Below are 6418 nucleotides of genomic sequence, written 5' to 3'. Positions count from 1 at the left end.
AGAAGGCCTAGCTTAAATTTTAGGGCAATCAATGTTTAATGGATGTATTTCGTGAAAATCCACCCCCCCCCCATTTTTTGGAGGAACTCCATTCACACAATTAGGAATATACTGTTGGGAGCTAAAATTATTTTGTGAGACTGCAAAAAGCACATCAATTTCTCAGATCCCACTTCTAAATTATTCATTGAATTTGGTACTTAACAAATTTTCATGACATGTTTCGAGGATACTGCAAAATATACAAGGACCTTGAATAACTAGAGATGTTAACGTATTTATTAAACTATCGACTTTAAGCCGCGCCACAGCTCAAGCGGTTAGTTGCTGGCTTCTCACCGCGGCGGCCCGGGTTCGATCCCGGGTCTGGTCAAATGGGGTTTATTGTGGACAAAGTGGCACTGGGGCAGGTTTTCTCCCAGTACTTCCGTTTCCCCTGCCAATCTTCATTCCACCAATTGCTCCACAATCACTCTCACCTATCATCTGAGGCTGGTACAATAGGCCAGAAGTGGCCGCAGTACAAGGAACTTAGTCCCACCCCACTAGCAATAAAAAAGTATTGACTTTTTTTCTGTGCATGCAAAGAAAATAAATTCCGGAAGTACAACTATCCTATAAAAACACAAATCTTGTGGCTCCTGCTGTTCTCGCAAAATTCAATACGATAACTGTTCAGCTGCAATTGCGTAAGGCTTATCTGTATCGCTTGTCCAAGCACTGCGTCTACATGACAGATATCCGTAACCTGTTACAGTAAGCAGAGGAGACATTGCAGTATTTTATAATTAGTTTCAAAACTACACTCCCCAGGGAACACATATATTTACTTCAGTTTGAAATAAACCTCTGTAATTTCTACGGCGGATGCAAACGCACGATTAGGGAACCGGTTCTAATATATACAGGAGACGTAATTTCCTCCTGTGCAAAAACATCATTGCAATTTTCCATAACGGAGCAGGGTAATTCTTTCAATTCTCTTCATGAATTACAATTCGACACTCTCTTTAAGAGGTGATTTTCTTCCATACCTTCAACAAGTATACACCAATACACCGTCTGAAGTTGTGCCTCTAGTGGTGTTATTGTTTTATGATTTCTTTCAAACTATAGTGCTATTTCTGCATTCACTTTGCATGAGGTCTATAAAAATATATGAAATAAGTGATATTCTTATTCTCATTAGGATGTCAGAATATGCGAGTATTAATTAATAAGAATTAAAAGGGAACAATAGATTTATTGGAAAGATTAAAATTGTATCTTTGTAAGTATAAAAATTCTATTATATTGATGATACAAAAATTCAGATATACGGTCAGTAATACTAGAAATCCAGCTTGGCAGAAATTAGGCATTAAATTTTGTTCACATTCAAGTAACGGGGAACATTAGTTGAGAAGCACTCAGCTGGCCAAGAAAGCCCAGACTTTCATGCAACCCGAATGTTCACTACTGTGTGCAGAGAACTTCTATCAAGCCAGAAGAAACCTGCCCAAAAAGATAAATTATATTCATATATATCTTCCCACTCATCTACGAGTACTTCTTCGCCACATAGACTCTCTAAAGCTCTAGGTTCAAAAGCTCAATCCTTTATGCGTTCTACAAGCCCATTTCATCCTGACAGTAGTTTACACACACACACACACAACAATGACCTGTATTCCTCCCGTCTACAAAGCTTTTCTACAAATTTCATTCCGCATATACTCGTATGTTCCTATCACGGTAACCCTCCTCACACGCAATTTTACAACTACAGTAACCGCTTACATTTTATTTCTGCATTCTACGTATTATCGATAAAATATATCTAATTAAAAGACAATTTCACAACTTCGTATCATCACATATATCAGTGTGACTATGTACTGGGTTCGGATTCTTAATTGAATTGAATGTTTACAGATGGCACCTACATGTAACTATAGCCCTATCGTTAATTCACACACTCTGTTGTTCATTACAGCACATACCAAGTCTCTCTGTTTGTTTTCACTGGTCGTTTCCTGATAACGGATCCTAATAATTCCGTCTGCTTACGTCCTTACCGGCTGGCGAATATGTCTACATTGACTACACTCAGAGCCAGAGTCAGAGTCAGAGTTACTTTAGGGTGGTTTATCTCCAGTTCCGTAGTTCGTCTTGGCGACAAACCCCTTGAGGCTAACGGCTAGATTTTTTTCCAAGTGAAGACTTGCGGTAATAGTCCTTATGTAACATTCTCTTTGACGAGAGGACGGGTCTGTCGTTTACAATTGCTGCTGGACCTTACCAGTGCAATCATTCTCAGGTCCGAACTCCGTGGAACTCATGACCCCATTTTACTGTCTCACATTCAAAACTCCTCCAACCTGGAGAGCCTGGTCCCCATATTTATATCCCCCAGGAACAAGGTGGTCCAGTTAGACTCCCATGCACTTCCCTTTCCTCATGTTTTACGACTCGCAGGGCTGCGGTGGAAGGATTCGACCCTGCCTCCGCACAGGATTAATCCAGCTTTTTAGGCGTGGGTTTGAACACCAGCCCTCTGTTATGGCAGCCAACTGCTCTGCCATTGAAATAACTGTCATTCCGTATGAGCTCTTAAAAATTGCCAGAAGCGACGATATTTAACGCTAATTTGGCGGGGTATTAGTACAAGTTTTCAACTAGCATTAATCCTACTTCGGATAAAACTCATTGGTTACGATATTGCCAATTAAACTTGTCCTGTTTATAACCGTGCGGCACGGACCGCATAGGAAACATCGTTATTCTGTCGCTGTTTAATTGGTTCCATGAGAACATGTTTGTTTGAGAAGCTGTTACTCAGTAGCGGTTGTTGTATATTTACCCTTCTCGCGGTCGTGTCGCAGCAACAGGTCTTTTTTGCTATAATATATTGTGTAAAAACCGTAACAGTCTTTCAGTAAAGAAAATTACAGTACTTCTTGCTATAATATCCATGATAAGACGTAAAATTTGGCGAAAAAGTTCACTGCTGATTGAAACATCAATATCCAACATCTGAGGAAACGAAAATGTTTATCTTTGTAAATAAAACGTGTCCAATATCTTAGCAAGTCCGTATCAAATACATATCAATTCAATATGAAGGCGTCATAAAGCATACAAAGTAATATCAGAGGCTTGTAGCTTTTATAAAATAATATTATGGCATATAGAGTCGTTGCTACGTAACGACCGAGGAATAAGCAAAAATATACGACAGCCGTTACTGTGTAACGTCTTCGCAAATAAATGTTTCCACGGTAACAACTGACCTACAACAACGAGGAGTGGTGTTTCTTATGCAGTCCGTGCCGAGCTCATATAAGACGACGACTTAAAGTTTAGAAAATCAGAAGCGTAGGAGTTTGATGTGAGATGGCCGCAAGTCTGGGAATGAGTTGTGAGAGAGTCGCCGGCCAGCAAGGATGTGAATATGGAAGCTGATGAAGCTATTGCTTTGAAAGCCATTATCAGGCGACAGCCGGTGAAGATAAAGCAGACTGAGAAGATTTTGTACGTGCTGTAGCGAACAGCAGAGTGTGTGGATTAGCTATAGCGCTACAGTTACTTTTAGTTGAAAGTTGTGTGTATAAGTGTTCAATAAATGTAATTACCAATCCAAACCCCGTCTGTAGTCACTCATACCTGTGACAATACACATTTGTACACATTTCATAAGGGTAGTAATATGGTGCAAACTGTGGAAATATTATTTTGGTGTTTTAACATTGCTGAAAAAATAAATAACGAAATGCATAAACACGGAATTAATGTGGGAGTTCTCGATAAATGTGCTCAACGTCAAAATGTTTATAAAAGTTACCATAATCTTCATGTTACTGTTGATGTATCTAACCTTGAAAACGCATTAAAATGCAATTTACTTGCTCTAAGCTCTGGCGCATGGAATCCTACTTTATTACTACAACATTCCATAAACAAGTTGAATTAAAAAAAAAACTTACGTAATAAACATTACGTTACTTAAAATTAGAAAACGCGAAAGAAAATGGCAAAGTTTTCTGGAAGTATAGGATCCTTTGTTATAATTTCTTCCTTGGGCATTTCGCGTAATAAATTCATAGTTGAAAGTTACTCATTTTTCATATTATAGAACGTCGTTAAATAAGCAACATCTCGTTTGAAGAGCATGTGGAGTAATTTCAAAGTTTAAGATTAGTGCCTTTGTGGATTCACATCGTGTAGTTTGACTGATGTCCACCGGCAATCCCCCCCCCAGCCACCTTGTAACCTGAAGATTGAGGCAGCATATTTCTCAGGACATCGGCAAGCATCAAACTGCACGTCTTCACAATCCAGAACACTGCAATCATCATTGTCACCGATGTGAGAACGTCAGATCTCATTGGGTCCAAGTTTGTTCGTAATCTGGAGACGAATGACATAATACTCGTATATACTGTTCAAAGTTGCATCGTCTTAATAGCTCCAGAGAATTATCTGAATGTTGCATGTGGAAGTTGTACTTTAAAGTGCCAAATATACCATTAATGTGCTCCCTTACATAAGGCTAACTTATTACAATTGAGCACAACTCAGATGCATTCTGCTACCTCAGAACCACAGTTCTAGTAAGGACTTGCCTCATACTATATATTCAAAGATTAATTCGCAGCATTAAGCCTATCAAGAAGGTGCATAGTTTCGTCCATTACAAAGCTTATTAACTACAAGTCTTGTACTGTTTATTCATCAAGTATATTCTTCCCCCCCCCCCAGCCCCATTTCGGGCCAGGGCAACGAGATCCCCCAGTAAATGACATTCTCAAAGCCAATTTATACGTTGAAGGAAGAGTAACAGTGAAAGTGACGGACATAAAGAGAAGGCTGCGTGGAAATTAATTTCAAACAGTGTTTTCGACTTTCCTTCCTACTTGGCTTCCTCTCGTCCTTCCAACCTCAGTATTTCCCGTTGACTTGAGCTCAAAGTATCACTCCTTTTCTCCCCTTACCTTCATCCGTCGTTACCTTGGTAATTAGAGCCCCGGATCCAGAGCCAAGCAGCAGTGTGAACCATTTCCGGACTTCTCGGTGCCATAGGAAATCACGAGCTTCATTACTAACCTCATCTCCTCGCTACCACCAGATACATGTATAACGCGCCTGCGCCAGAATGCTGAGTACGGCTCCAGATAAACAAGTCTTAAAAGCATTCAGAGATGACATAGTGCACATTACGTTTCTCAAAGATAAGCAGTCATTGTTCTCAATATTCTCAGAACCAGTGGCAGGTACAATTACTGTGTCTCTGGACAATATCCATCATCCTGCGTTTATTTATACACAACGTTTCGGAGACTGGATTCTGTCTCCGTCTTCATGTGGAACCTAGACAGTTGGGTCAAATCGATGAAACGAAAGGTGTTTAAATACAAAACAGGAATCTGGATAATGTCCAGAAAAATGAAAGTTGCATTAATATGCCGTCATTGCAGCACCATAGCTCAAGCGGTTAGTTACTGGCTTCTCACCGCGGCGGCCCGGGTTCGATCCCGGGTCTAGTCAAGTGGGATTTGTGGTGGACAAAGTGACGCTGGAGCAGGGTTTCTCCGAGGACTTCGGTTTTCCATGCCAATCTTCATTCCACCAATTGCTCCACAATCACCGTCACCTATCATCTGGGGCTGGTGCAATAGGCCAGTAGTGGCCGCAGTACAAGGGACTTAGTCCCACCCCACTAGCAATAAAAAAAATGCCGTCATCACAAACTTTTAGATCTTATTTACATAACTATTACGGAGCTGGTATACGTATATCTGAAGTGAAGGAAATGTGAACGTGTTAAGATTCAGCCAGCTAAGATCTCCTATCATCTCACTTTTCTCGTGAAATGAAAGGTTCATGATTTTGTTTCCAAAGGCTTTACACTGAACGCTCCATACCACGTCATCGTTCTAAGACAACTTTACGAGCCAACAAAGACTTGCTAAGAAATAGAATCCAGTTCTACCGTTTCTAAAGGTCACATTGAACAAACAGACGATCTGGAAATATTTTTCCGGAGACCAATGAATCAATCAGATCAACTCCGTATCCTGGCAGCAGTGGAAAGCACCTTCAGAGCATCATTTTCTTAAGGAATAAACGACACACGAAGGCAGAGGGACTAACTCTGTCGGTTGAGCCAAATTGAGTTGATTCCACCTGAAGACGGAGACAGAATCCAGTTTTCGAAACGTGTTAAAAAAAACAAGACGATGGATAATGTCCAGAAACACAGTAGTTCAACTGATATATCATCACAAACTTTTACATCTTTTTAGTTTTAGATAACTTTGTAATAATAAATTGCATTTACTTTGTACATATGTTTTGACTTGAGGATTATTAACAGAGATATCTCGAGAAATGGTTGTGACCCCACCTTCAGCTCATTAGATGTTATACTTATTGATAT

The 6418-nt window shown here is 40.0% G+C and overlaps 1 non-coding gene across 1 annotated transcript; it reads right to left on the bottom strand.

The window, feature by feature from the left end:
* Window positions 1-2574: 2574 nt before the first annotated feature.
* On the bottom strand, window positions 2575-2714 carry LOC111870055. The gene has a single exon (XR_002843785.1). It is a non-coding gene; the product is annotated as a U4 spliceosomal RNA (small nuclear RNA).
* Window positions 2715-6418: the final 3704 nt, after the last annotated feature.

The sequence above is a fragment of the Cryptotermes secundus genome, unplaced genomic scaffold, assembly GCF_002891405.2.
Source record: "Cryptotermes secundus unplaced genomic scaffold, Csec_1.0 scaffold165, whole genome shotgun sequence".
NCBI classification, from domain to species: Eukaryota; Metazoa; Arthropoda; class Insecta; order Blattodea; family Kalotermitidae; genus Cryptotermes; species Cryptotermes secundus.
This window is presented reverse-complemented; position numbering and strand designations above follow the sequence as displayed.